The sequence below is a fragment of the Falco naumanni genome, chromosome 8 (genome assembly GCF_017639655.2).
Source record: "Falco naumanni isolate bFalNau1 chromosome 8, bFalNau1.pat, whole genome shotgun sequence".
Lineage (NCBI taxonomy): Eukaryota > Metazoa > Chordata > Aves > Falconiformes > Falconidae > Falco > Falco naumanni.
The window spans coordinates 30,239,643-30,253,456 of NC_054061.1; the positions used below are offsets into that span (position 1 = coordinate 30,239,643).

Here is a 13,814-nt window from a genome sequence, read left to right on the forward strand (position 1 = left end):
ACTTCTCAAAAGTGTATGTCATTGGTAAGTCAATATTTGGTTGTTAATTTCTGGTAACCAACAAGAATGAGTTTGATCAATCTGAATAAAGGGGAGAAAAAGTGATGCCTTTTACCAGGTGGATAATCATCCTGTTTGGACACGTGTCAGTTCTCCTCCTGTACTGACTTTGTACTAGAACAGAGCTCCACTTATAAGGGAATCGTCTTAGAACTGGGATTTAAGACAAACCATTCATATGATGACAGTAAGGATTTGACTTATGTGTTGTTTTCATGGTGCATGATGAGATCTTGTACATCAAATAGAATTTTTTATTGTTTTTTTCACATCAACAGAAACAAAACAATCAAAACAAAATCAAAAGAGACAATGGAATTTTATGTTGTATATTTTCCATGAAGGCTGAATATTAACTTGTTCCCTCAGGCCCCTGCATCACTGAGAAGTCCAAGTTCAGTTTAATATGGTGAAAACAAGCTGTGGGGAGGGTTTTTTTCTTTGGTCATTTTCATTGTAGGTTTTAGGGGTTTCTGTGTTGGGCATTTTTTGTGGATTTTCTCCCTCAGTGTGCCATGCTGCTCATCTGATCTGAAATTGAGTTTCTAGGCAACGCTGCAAAAGCCATTAATAGCAATAATAAAATTTGTCCTGATTTTTTATTTTGTTTTTGGAAAATTTCCATTAATACTCTTCAAATTTTAAAAAACTAGCGAAGTGTTCAAGTAAGTCTGAAATTCTTTCCCTAGAAATGCTAAGGGTATTTCTTTTTAAGTTTTCTGTTGTTGTTCTATGATGTTTGATTTCAATTTTTACTTATTCTGATGTGACTCCCTAAGTAATATACACAAAATAATTCCACCCTATAGGTCTTCTTAGTTAGAATATTTTGATCTATTATGTATTAATCTTTGTTTATTGAAGAATTTCCTGAGGTTCTGATTGTAGAACAGTATTATTGTTACAATAACTAGAAGCCTTTGAATAAACTTGGAAGATGTTGGAGCCATGATTAAGAAAAGAAGGGGTGAAGGGAAGCCCATTTCCAGAGTAACATGCCAAATAACTTGATAAAATTTTAACTGTTGCATATTCAGATCTTTTCAGGATAACCCTTCATTATTCCTGTGAATCTGCAGTAGTCTGAATCGCTTTTACAGTCCTTCTGAAAAGAATGACTATTATATTAGTTAGGATCCCTGAAGTCTACTATCTTCAAATTAATCCATTCTTTTTCTTCCGTTACTATTTGCTTGCTCTGATCTATCAAGAAGCAGAGGCATGCAAGTTCTTTGGATTAAAGTTGTTTGTCTCTTTTTTTTTTTTTTTCTACCTCTGATTTAGATAAAGGTGAATGCCTCCTAAATCAGTACTGTGTTCTTTTTAAGGCTGTCTGCATGTTAGCTATACTGCTTGAAGGCAAACTTAAATATCACTTTTCATTAACGGCACCTTGGTTGGCCCTGTTATTACCAATGATGAAAACTGGCGTTGGCTTCATTGGGCCATGATTTTATTATAGTGTAGACCAGATGCTAGGAAGAGAATGCATCACTTAAATGCTTCATTTGCTTTTAAAACATTATGTTTGTTATGATGAATATTAGAGATTATTTTTTCTTATGTTTAGTAGAATATTAAGATACTTGCTTACACAAACAGACTTTCTCCCTGAACAAGTGTATTTCTTATTACCCTGCTTGAACGAGTAATGAAACTGGCACCTGGATAATCTTGTGCTGCTTAGAGATTATGTATTGCTTGAAGAATTTGAGACTTTTTCCTCAATTTGAGAACAATTAAGTGGGACAAGACAGGTGGTGATGGGAGAAGATGTTAAAATCAAGCACAGTGCAATTACTTTGGAAGAAGATGGCTAGAAAGTAATACTTCGGGCCCATACATTCTGGATTTCAGATGTAGATAAGACTAAAGTAAGAACATGTATTATAGCGTTTTAAATATATGCGATTCCTGAACTAAATGGATTTACATAGACATTCCTGCATAGACATGCAGAACAGTAGGTTAAACTATGATTTGGAGGATGTTTCTTTGCATCTCAAAAGATTTTCTATGCATCTTTGAAAGAAAGAAACATAATGGTTTGTGGAAAGCTGTAAGCTGATCTTTTTAATCAGGGGAAGAAAGCTGCCTGTTCCTATCTGAAATTGTGTGAAAAACTTTAGTCTGTCATATAAGCATATAGGTTGAGATTGAGGACTTGAGAGTGCAAGGGTTTTTTTTATTGACTGACGTTTCTGTTCTTACCAGGTAAGCAATATTCCAGGCTAGGAGTCTGAAATAAATCAAAGTTCTTTTTCTTAACATCTGTATAAATCTGGCAGAGCCTTAAAGTGACACAGTGGATAGTTTGATAAATATGTGACAGTTGCTGTAGAAGGAGAGAGAGCTTTAAAAACCAAATTTCTTTTCCAGAATTGTATAGTGATGTATCCATGTAGGTTTAAATTTGTTTTCTAATTTTATTGGAGATTAATATATTTAAGGTGTGGAAAGATCCTGCAGGAAAACCATTTAATGCTAAAGCTGATTTTACATTGTAGTTGGATGCAGTTATTTTTGCATTGCCTTAGTATAATATCACCTTGAGGTGATATTATACCTCAAAATCAAAATCCTTGATGTTTTCTTTCTCAAAACCACTGTTATTTTGCTGCAGCTGTTGTGTTAAATTCTCTAAGGCCCTTTTTGGCATAGCAGTATATAGATGAGTGTTGCTCAGATGCATGAAGACTAACCCTCTAAATACCCGTCAGCCCAGTTTCTTCCAAGACAGTGTCATGCAATCTGAGTTTCCCATGTTGATTGTGGCCAAGTGTCATGGTGAGTCGCCATTTAGGTTCGTATTATGCCTGCTGCCTCTTTATCCAGCTCTGGAGGAAATTAGGTTAATTCTTTTTTTTTGTTTGTTTTTTGTTTGTTCGTTTTTCTGGGTTTGGATTGCAGGGTTTTTTTTGCTTTCTCACAGTTTAACATTATTCCTCCTTGAACTTCTTGGGCGTCAGAGAAGAAAATCCACTGTGTCTCATGTACCTCCTTGTTCTTGGTTTCAGCTGTGCTTTTCATACTTTAAGCATCTTCCTACAAGAGTAGGAACAGAAATGCAACAACCCTGCCCAAAGCAGTAGGTGTAATTTATAGTATCACTCTAAAAAGCACACTAATACACACAATATAATATGATTACATTTCTGTGCTGTACATCAGTAAGCAATAGAAATTGTTGTCTGTTGAGTGCATATAGTACATGTGACTCCAAACTGCGATTAAACGGTAAAGCAGTAAAAGAGGTAGCTTTACTTAAGTTATTTTGATTGCTATTTTGGTCTAAATGAAACCAGTTCAATAAACACAGTATTGTAGAGTATATCTGTAAACAGTAATTGAAGAGGCTAGTATCAAATCTTAAATCCCCTTTGGGTAAATTTCAAAAATTCTTTCAGTTAAGATGATGTTGTTTATAGGTAACAATGACTGTGACTGGAAAACTGCCTCAGGCTTTTAAGAATGGATGTTATTGGAAAAGTAGGAAATGGTCCTTGTTTGATCTGCCAGGGTCCTGCGAATGGGATGAGTGCAGTTCTCATTAGATTGTATTTCAGCATTCGTCTCACATTAATATTGACCATAGGGTTAAGCCTGTCACTTCTGACAAGGGGAAAAATGACTGCTACAAATCCGATAACAGTTTGCATAAAAGGGACTGCATGGTTGTTGGTTTAAGCACATCCTACATGGTTTTCTCCAATTGTTGTTAATTCCCCTTGCTCCATTCTGGATTGTCAACAGGTGAGTGGAAATGATAACTGTTTTCCTAGCAGCTGTGATAAAAGAGATTTTTTGCATTACATCAGCATGTTGTTGTTGCACCATCACATCGTAATTTCTAATGTGCTTGATCTAGGGGTCACCGCCTGCTTGCACTACAGTAGCTTTCCTGCCATGACTGGTAATCCATATATGACAGAGACCATGTCTGGAAGTATAAACCAGTGCAACACCTCAGTAGCCCCTGTGGTTGGTCAGTTTGTCTAATGTCCATTGAATGCCAATTTAAACCATTAATAACATTTTAATCTAGTTTCTGAGGAGAATAAAACACTCTCCTGGCAGCCATTGGTGGTATTCCTTTGTTTCTGTCATAGCAGGGATGAGTAAAATACCATGTGGGAATTCACTCCTTGTCTCGGAGGATGATTACAGGAAGAGCTGTCTACGGTTCTCTTTTGTGTAGTTCTGCAGTAATTTCCCATCATCCTCCCTGTATGGCCTGTATGTAGGGTTATTGCGGGAGGCAGATTGTCACAAAGGTAGAGTTTATATCAAAAGCTGACCTTATCATCCTGCCCTGTGTTTTTTGATACTGCCAGATTTTATTAGATGTGACTGTGAAATGTTACAAAAACTAGTGAATAAATATAAACCACAACTTACTGACTTGAAAGTTCTGCGTCTCTGGTGGGTATCTCACTTGTACACTTCCTGTTTTGCTGCTGACTACAAGATTTCCATCGTTGTGGTAGGTTGACCTTGGCTGGCTGGCAGGTGCCCATCCAGCCACTCTCTCATTCACACTCCTCAGCAGGACTGGGAGAGAAAATAATAAGAAAAGAACTCTCACAGGTTGAAATAAGGACTGGGGGATAACGCAATTACTATCAAGGGGAAAGCAAACCCAACTTGGGGAAGATTAATGTATTGCCAATTAAAAATAGTACAGAATAGTAAGAAAAAAAGACAAACCTAATACCACCTTGTCCCACCCCTCCCTTCTTCCCAGGCTCAACTTCATTCCTTTGTTCCTGACTCTTCTACCCCCTTCCCTGAGCCACACAGCAGGCAGCAGAATTGGGGTGGGAGCTGTTGTGATCAATTCAAAACACTTCTTCTCTTCCACTCCTTCCTCCTCACACATTTCCCCTGCATCAGCATGTGGGTCCTCCCACTGGGGTCTCTGAGTGCTGGGAGGCCTCTCTGGAGTGTGGGAAGTTAAAGGAGATGGGACTGATGCCTGCTTCGCAGGCACCAGTTCTGGAGCTGCGACTGTGTGCTGGGCAAAGTGCTTTCACTGGAGGGCTGCTTGGCTCTTGGGCTTGGTGAGCCTCAGGATGTGGTGTGAATGCTGTTTTCCTAGGGCTTTGACCTAATGCTTAGGATATTGATCTTGTCTTTTGATTAGAATTGACAGAATAAAAGAATGAAGTTTCTTTTAGATTAATGCTGATGGGGTGAATATATCAGTGTTTTATTTATGTGCATGTATGACACTTAGGTACATATTTCATCTCTAATTGTTGCTCAGAAATGTCAAGCACTACTTTGAGTAAGATCAAGGAGCTTTTCTGTGAATAGCTTTTGTGTGGCAGAAAATAAAGGAATGGTTTTATTAAATCCATGAAATTTAAGTCCAAAGAGGAGGTTGCCACAAGTTGTATATGGATTTTGACCCCACTCAGTTCCCAGGCTACGCTGAACTGACTATGCTGTTCTCCTGTTGTCTGAAGAAGAAAAAGTAGTTCTGTAATCTTTCATACCAAGCTTATTTTTTTCTGTGTATGGATAAGGTGGTTTTGAAAGTACATACACATGAGAAACATCTTCAAAGAATGTGTTATCTCAGTTTTCTTCAGAAACTACAGTTCTTATTCTCATGTTAGAAACCATCATGTTGAAATACGTATTTTCATAGAGAAGCTGAGAAAGAACAAAAGTAAAGAGGTTAGAGTGACTGCGGAGAAGTGAAGAACTAGTGAGTTTGAAACACAGAGGTCATTTAAGGACCAGGAGTTATAGCAGCTGTATTGTATGACGTATGTTGATTTGCGTAACACTTTTAGAGGGCAATGGAGTGCTTTGCTTCAGGCATTATTAAAGATGCACATAGAACTACACCGAGTTCCTGATCTTCTGTGGACTCTTCAGGGGCTGAGGCTACATTAAAAGCCAGGCCTATTTCACTGCCCTGACATATTTGTAAATCATGTGTCGGTGTTTCATGGCAGCTCTTACTTGCTGAAAGCTTCTTTCAAGGGGTCCAGGGGAATGGGTGATTTTTATCTTCCACAGACAAAAACACAGCTATCTGTGTGCTCAGAAAATCCTGAGTTTGGTTTGTATTTATTTATATGCTGATGGTGTGTGTCATACTTGTATTTCTGGAAGGTTGCATTTATTGTCTTTTACTGATTTATCAGAGCATGAAATGATACTCTGCTTCCTCTGTTCCAGCTAGCACTACGATTTGATAGTATATAATGTTTTTTTTTCTTTTGCATAATGTACTAGATTAGCACCAAAGTAGTACTAGATTGCAGCATAATCCTTTGGTTTACCCTGTTTTTAAAACATACAAGATAGAGACTAACATAAAAATAATATATCAACATTTTCACTACAATTTAACAGTAGGTTACCAATGCCCATATACAGGTCCACACACAGCATATAATCCCTTCCATGCATTATTTTTTGTACTAGGAAGACGGCTTGAATATTCTCTGCACTCCTGTACAGAACCTTTCTGTACTACATAGTGTGTGGTATGTGTTATATCCATCATCTCTCCTGTTATATGACTGTTTCATTTCCAAAGTGAGAAGTCCCCATGGATGTTGTAGGAAGCTCTTGGAAGCATGTACCAAATAATATTGTGCTTGAGGGTAAGAGCAGGGATCCCTGTGCAGATGTAGTCATTGGGTTTACAGACCCTTTTTATGTTGGAGGACAGTGAAAACTGCGTTTTGGTGAGTTTGCAGACTCCTTTGCTGCGGCTGTTTAAAGAGATTGAGGTTCATGTTTGATGTTTATGTACCATGAAATCCTGTACCTGTTGAAGTTCACAGCTGTGTGCATTTTATTTTGCACAATAATAGGTATATGTTTGCAGGTATTTCTAGCTACAGATAATTCTCCATTGTAAAGCATGTTTAGGTTTATGGAAGGGCAGTGCTGATATAGGAGCTAAGTTCTATTACTGAGTAATGTTCCTGCAGAAGAGACATGCAGTTATGTATGGTAGGATGTTTCCAAGGTAGATAGGACCTGTGGCTGTTAGGAAGACATCTGTTACTTACTGCTGGTTTGCTGTTCTTATAGATGTCTTTTTAAAATTGCAGTGGAACATGCAAAGGTAATACTGACTGTTTCTTTCCTGTGGAATTTCCCACAGTTTGGTTTCTTTCAAATTTGGAAAATCAGGAAAGTCACTGATGTGTCATGTGCTATTCTGTAATGCTTTCATGCCATATAAGGTAAAGAGACTATTCAACCCCACCACATTCCTTCACATATTTAATAAAAAGATTCCTTTCCTAGACATGATAGATACCTTAATTCCAAGGACCAGCAGAAGGATCAGCAGATCTGCCAGAAAAAGATTGCAAAGATCAGCAGAAACTCATTTGTTTTCCTTTAGTTTATTTTTTCCCTGAAGCCAAGGCATTTGATATTAATTAGGTGTGATCTGATAGAACATCTTTTAAAATGCTTTCCTTTAACATTGTATTCTTAATTCTGAGTAAATTTTTTTCAGGAAAAACCTGCCCTGATTACACTGTAAGGTCATCGTCACTTTTTCTTCATAGCTTGCCACAATTACCCTGCTATGTAGAAGACCAAACTCCTTTATACTTAGGTCACCTTTTTATTTGGAGGTATAGAATCACAGAATTGCATAATTGTTTAGGTTGGAAAAGACCTTTAAAATCAACCATTAACCTAGCACTGCCAAGTCCAACACTATGTTCTAGCTGGCCTTTGGCCTCTCTAATTTTCTCCCTGCATAACCTCACGACATCCCTGTAGCCCTCCAGCGTTGCCTGCCCCTTCTTCCAAAGGACATAAACTCTCCTTTCCCCCCCAGTTCCAGCCAAAGCTCTGTTCAGCCAGGCCAGTCTTCTTCCCTGCTGGCTCATCTTCTGGTGCATGGGATGGGCTTGCTCCTGCACCATTAAGATTTCCTTCCTGAAGAACGTCCAGCCTTCCTGGACTCCTTTGCCCTTCAGGGCAGCCTCCCAGGGAACTCTGTCAGCCAGGCTCCTAGACAGGCCACAGTCTGCCCTCCAGAAGTCCAAGGCAGCTGTTCTGCTGACCCCCCTCCTTACTCCTCCAAGAATCCAGAACTCTTACTGTTTTGTGATTGCTGTGCCCAAGACAGCCTCCAGCCAACACATCACCCACAAGCCCTTCCCTGTTCACAAACAGGTCCAGTGGGGCGCCCTCCCTGGCTCGCCCACCAGCTGTGCCAGGAGGTTCTTCCATACATTCATGGAACGCCCGAGACTGTTCGTCTCTGCTGTATTGTATTGCCAGCAGAGAGCTGCTAAGCTGACGTCCCCTGGGAGAACAAGTGCCAGCAGTTGTGAGACTTCTCCCAGCTGCTTACAGAATATCTTCTCTGCCTCTTCATCCTAATGGAGTGGTCTGTAACAGACTCCCACCATGGTATCTGCCTTGTTGGCCTTCCCCGATTCTTACCCATAAACACTCAACCCCATCGTCACCATCATTAAGCTCTAGACAATCAAAACACTCCCTAGCACAGAGGGCTACCGCCTCCTCCCTTGCCTGTCCCTTCCGAAGAGTTGACAGCCATCCACTGCAGCACTCCAGTTGTGCGAGCCATCCCACCACACCTCCGTGATGGCAACTATGTCACAGTTTTCCTGCTGCACAGTGACTTCCAGCTCCTCCTGTTTGTTGCCCATGCTGCGTGCACTGGTGTAGATGCACTTCAGTTGGGCTGTTGATCCCACCACCTTTTTGGAGGGGATAAGCCCCAATTCCTGTGTGACTGTTCTCGGGTGCTTCTGTGGTTTTTCACACATCAGTTGTCCCTGCGTCTTTGCTGCTGCATGGGTTTCTGCACCCTGCCTCCGCTGGGATGGCAAACTGAAGGACCTCGCTAGCACACTGTCCCTCAAACACTGGTGTACTATCCCCAGGATTATCTCTAGTAAGCCTGGGTTTATTCCTTTCTCCCTTCCAATTTAGTTTAAAGCTCTTTCCGTGAGCCCTGCTAACTCCTGGACAAAGATCTTTTACTGTCTTTGAGACAGGTGTACCGCGTCTGTTGCCAGCAGGCCTGGTGTTGTGTAGACTGACCCATGATCAAAAAACTCAAAATTCTGGCATTGACACCACTCTTGAAGCCTGTTGTTTCAGCAAAGGCAGCTTTTCATATAACCGAGTGCTTTTAAAAATACCAGTAATTATTTCTGCCATGTTTCCTACCAAAACAAATAGGATGGAGTTTTCTTTTTAATTTTGGTAGGATAGAAGTCTTCAAAATTTAGTTTATTCATGTGAAAAAAACATTTCCATCTTTCTGAACCTGAACCTGGAAAAATCCCCTACTTCAGATTGTATGTGTACCTTTATCTTCTAAAAAAATTATCCTCATTTCATAATATTTGTATAACAAAAGAATATTAAAAAGGAAATGGAGGAAATAGCTGTGAGGGGAGGACAATGTGGTGATAAAGTCCTTAGAGTAGACTGTACTGTGGGGAGTAATTTTTGAAACAGCATTGGCATTTACATTTTTAAACCCAGTAAATCCAAGGGATCTGTCTAAATGGAAATTATGTCCCAGTAAAATTATTAGAGAAGTTAAACTAGTTAAGGAGAACAGGCAGTAGGAAAGCTGGCAAAGAACAGATGTTACCTTAGGGTCTGGCATGGATGACTCTGGTAAAAGCTGTTTTAAAAAGCATTGATCTGGATTGAGCTACAGGATTGTGTACCAGAGTTCTCTACATCAACACAATGACTCAGTCTCTCTTTAAAGTCTTCTCTTTCCCTGTGGTGTTGTACAGTGGCACCTTTTACTAATTAGCCCTTTCTGGGAAGGGAAAGAATATGAAATGGAAATGACAGGAAGGTTTTGAACCTCCATTGCATGTGCCTTTCACAGCTGGTGGTCTTAGGTATACTCATGCCAGGCATAAACATGCTGTCCACACTTTGAGACCAATTTCTTCAAAGTGAGCAGTTATTTTGGGAAGTCAACAAGACACACATTTTTAAAATCCATATGTATAATGTTAGGTAAGACTGTTCCTTTGATTCCATTATTAGATTGAGGTAACTACCCAGATAACATGGATTTATCCCATTTTAGTTTACTGATCCTATCACACTTGTGGTTCCTTTTGTTGTATGATTGTAAACCTATACTTAAAAGCCATCTGATATGTGATTTGCAGATTATAGACTGTTTCTCTTTACTAATGGATCAGAGAGAAACATGAGTTTATGATCACCGTTTTTGTGGTTCTTTTTCTGTTAAATGCTTGAAGTCGCTTGTATTAATAATTTTCCTGTACTATAAAACTTGTGTTATAAACTGTAAATGTGTCATTAATGGGCAGTGGTGTATATTCAGATTGATGGTGGTAGGTACAGAGCAAATTAAACCATGAGGGAATACTATGCTTAAAAAGCTGGACATAAAACCAAATGATCTTGATAGTGATACTTCTCTTTTATGAACATGACTGGAATCTTCAAAGGTTCATTGGTTGACTGCATCTAAGCTTTACCTTTACAATTTTACAACAAACTGAAATGGGGAGCCTACACTCCCATTCTAATTGCAAGCAGATAAAACCTGATCCAGAAAAGTGCTTAGCCTATTTAAGATACTGGTGTGCCTTCTGCTGTCGTTAAGGGCAGAAGGAGTGCTTCAGGTACCTTTGAGGACCTTGGTGCCTTAAATAGTACAGATGTACAGATTTGTGGTACAGAGGATAAGAACATGAAATCCTGAATGTTATCTCCCTGAGTAGAATAATAGGGGAATCCTTTGTTTTGTCTAGATTTCAAAGCAAGATTTTGTGTTCTTCATGTGTGTATGAGGCAGTGAGGAGGAAAAGGTTTTCTCTAAAGTAGTCTAAAGGAAATGATACAGGCACAAGCATAGGAAAACAGGCACAAAGATGTCCCAACTTGATACTGCCAGTTGTATCCAAAGGTGGGTACCTATAGGCTGGGGCTTTTTCTCATGTCAGTGAGAAGCTTTTGTAGAATCATATCTTTACTCACAGTTTGCATAGCTGGCTTTCTAATGCTGGTGTGCAAGTAAAGAGCTGGTCTTTAAATGTGACCAACAAATAATATGTAAATATAAGCAGTTTGTTATCCTGATCTGCATAACCTCTTAAGTACCTACACTAACTAATGGAAATAGAATAATTTATCTGCCTGACTTGAGGTGGTAATACATTTTTTCAGCCTAGTAGCAATTTGTAGTCTGCATATATTGGATTGTTTCACAGGAGAATTATTACGGTAATTTTAATTTTATCTTAGAACTTGTAATTATTCCACAGTATTGTTCTAATGTAATAGGCTATGCAGCAGTTCATGCATTTGTCAGTGCTCAAAATTGGACAGGGCAACTTCAGTTTTAATCTTTTTATTTTATCAAAAAATTTTTGGGGGTGTTTTCCTCTATGAGCACATTTCAAATATGATTATTAAAAGTTGCATTTAGTATATTAAAAACTGAAAAGGTATTAGGTGCAAACTATTTCTGAGTTTTGCTTCTCAGAGTATATGATAAACATTGATACAACAGGATGGGATTTGTTATTCTTGTATAGTCTTAAAGACCTAGTTCTTCTAATTATTCATTCCTTACTCTGACGCTGCATTTTGCTAGATACTCTACAGGTTCATCCTCAGGGATTTATTCCCTGAAGACATAAGAAGTTTTTCAGCCACATGGCGGTTGCTTGTGCTTATTCATACACGTAATAGAACTTGCTTAGAGGAAAAGTTGGATTTAAAAAAGAAAAGATGCTTGGTATTAGTCTATCAGTATCAGTAAGGACATCTGTGATGTCTTTCTTCACTCCTGTCTGAAGGAAAGGCTTAGGATTCTCACTGAGTTTGGCTCTAGACCAAGCATAGGGAACATCCCCTAGAAACAAAGGGGCATTTCCCATCTTAAGGATGGAGAAAGCATTGAAGGACAAATGCTACAGTTTGGAGTCATCTGACACGATTCAAACTATTTAAATAAATAAGGAAGATGGGTGGGCTAGATCCTCACCAGCTCCTGAAAGGTGCTAGATGACTGCAGTAAAAATGCAGTCGTGAGAATTGACAGTATTTGGCTTATGGCAGGAATGGACCTAAGTAATTAACTGTGGGCTTTGCCTGTAAGGGGGTTGTTGCTTAAAATCTTGGTATTTTTTGCAGTGCCATTAATCATGCTGAATTTATATGACAATACGGTTATAATTCCTGTCTCCATAGGGATTCTTTTACAGTTTAGTAACAATTACTGTTTAGTATTTCAGATAGCTTTTATTGTAAAGCATTGCCAAAAATCTTAATGTGATTATCTTTGGTCATAATGTGTGCTTCAGTCTGCGGGTACTGTAAGAAAATGTAGATTGATTTGAATGATGGTTTCAGTGTAACATGGTTTTAATTCCATATGCAGTGCTTGCCTCATAATCTCAAACTCTACGAATTGGGCAATACTACTCTTCAGTCGAATTGTGTATTAAATAGCATTACTTAAATATGTATTTCAGAAAGCATCCATTATCTTTCAAGCATGCAGTATAATAACTACAGATAGGTTATTCCAAAAACATTGTCCAAAGTATGTTAATAGAATATTGTGTTGCATAAAACAATGAGCTCCTCTTGTGACAATCAGGTAACTAAAGATATGCTGCAAGAGGATGCAGGGAAACTACAAATGCAGTTTAGAACAAGTCACATCATAGAGAACACGGAGTATTTTGCGTTGTTGAGACACACTCTTCGTTTACATATATCTTGGAGTAGCTTTTTCTTTTGCATCGTTCTGTTTCATGATAACTAAATCCTAGTTCAATTGCTTTCTTCAAGATAAGGGATTTTACTCTTCTTGGTTTTCACCAGCATTCCAGATAGGAAGGAAGAAGCGGCATGCCAGGGAAGGGTTGCATTTGTCATGGGGAAAGTGGTTAGGAGGAGATGTGAGATGAGGCTTAACGCTGCAAGGGAACAGAGATTTCTGTAGTCTCTTGTTTTGGTACAAAAGGTTATGCTGCATTTTAGAACTTGACATACCTTTTCTGCAAGCATTTTTAATCCTTCTGTGTTCTTCTGTACTTGTGGGATTTAATTGTCCAGTTTTTCATGTGAGTACATAGCAGAGAAAACATATCCTGCCATACATTGTGCCTGCATCGGAAATCCAAGCAAACTGTGTTTTGAATTAAGTTTTCGTTCTGTAGGAATACAGATTAGATCATTAAGTTGTAGTGCCCTTATCGGTGTTTGCAAGCTGCAGAGTCTATTAATTGAATGAATGTGGCATGGGTTGATACACTGTCTCACCTGATCAGAAAGTAACCTTAGTTCTGCCTTTAGCTATAGGTTTCATCCTTCATCTTAAAGCCTTTTTAGAGGGACTGAGTTGATTGTGGTTTTATTGCTGTGTTCCATTTGTCTTCAGTTGGCAGATTCCTTCTAGCTTGTACCTACTAACCATAAGAAAGCTAATCATGTATAGATCATGTATAGATTGTAAGCAAGTAACAGTAAGCTTCTGCATATGTTACTTTTTACTGAAAAAATCAGTAAGAAACTGGAAAATTCTTACCACTTGTACTACTTTCTGAAAGGCAGATAAGGAAGAACAAGGTAATCAGTGGATTTAAAAGTCAGGAAGTTGACTAACTTCAAAATTACAGTTATAATTATGGTATATCAAAGTGTATCTGTGTTAAAAGTGGTCTACAGTAGAGAACTGTCTCCTTGACTTTTCAAATGCAAGTGTAGCTCAG

At 38.7% G+C, this 13,814-nt stretch overlaps 1 protein-coding gene across 7 annotated transcripts in view; it reads left to right on the plus strand.

Annotated features, from left to right (window-relative positions):
* NCKAP5 (NCK associated protein 5) overlaps window positions 1–13,814 on the plus strand; it is a 245,226-nt gene that overhangs the window by 51,655 nt on the left and 179,757 nt on the right. The gene's annotated exons all lie outside the window — the stretch shown is intronic.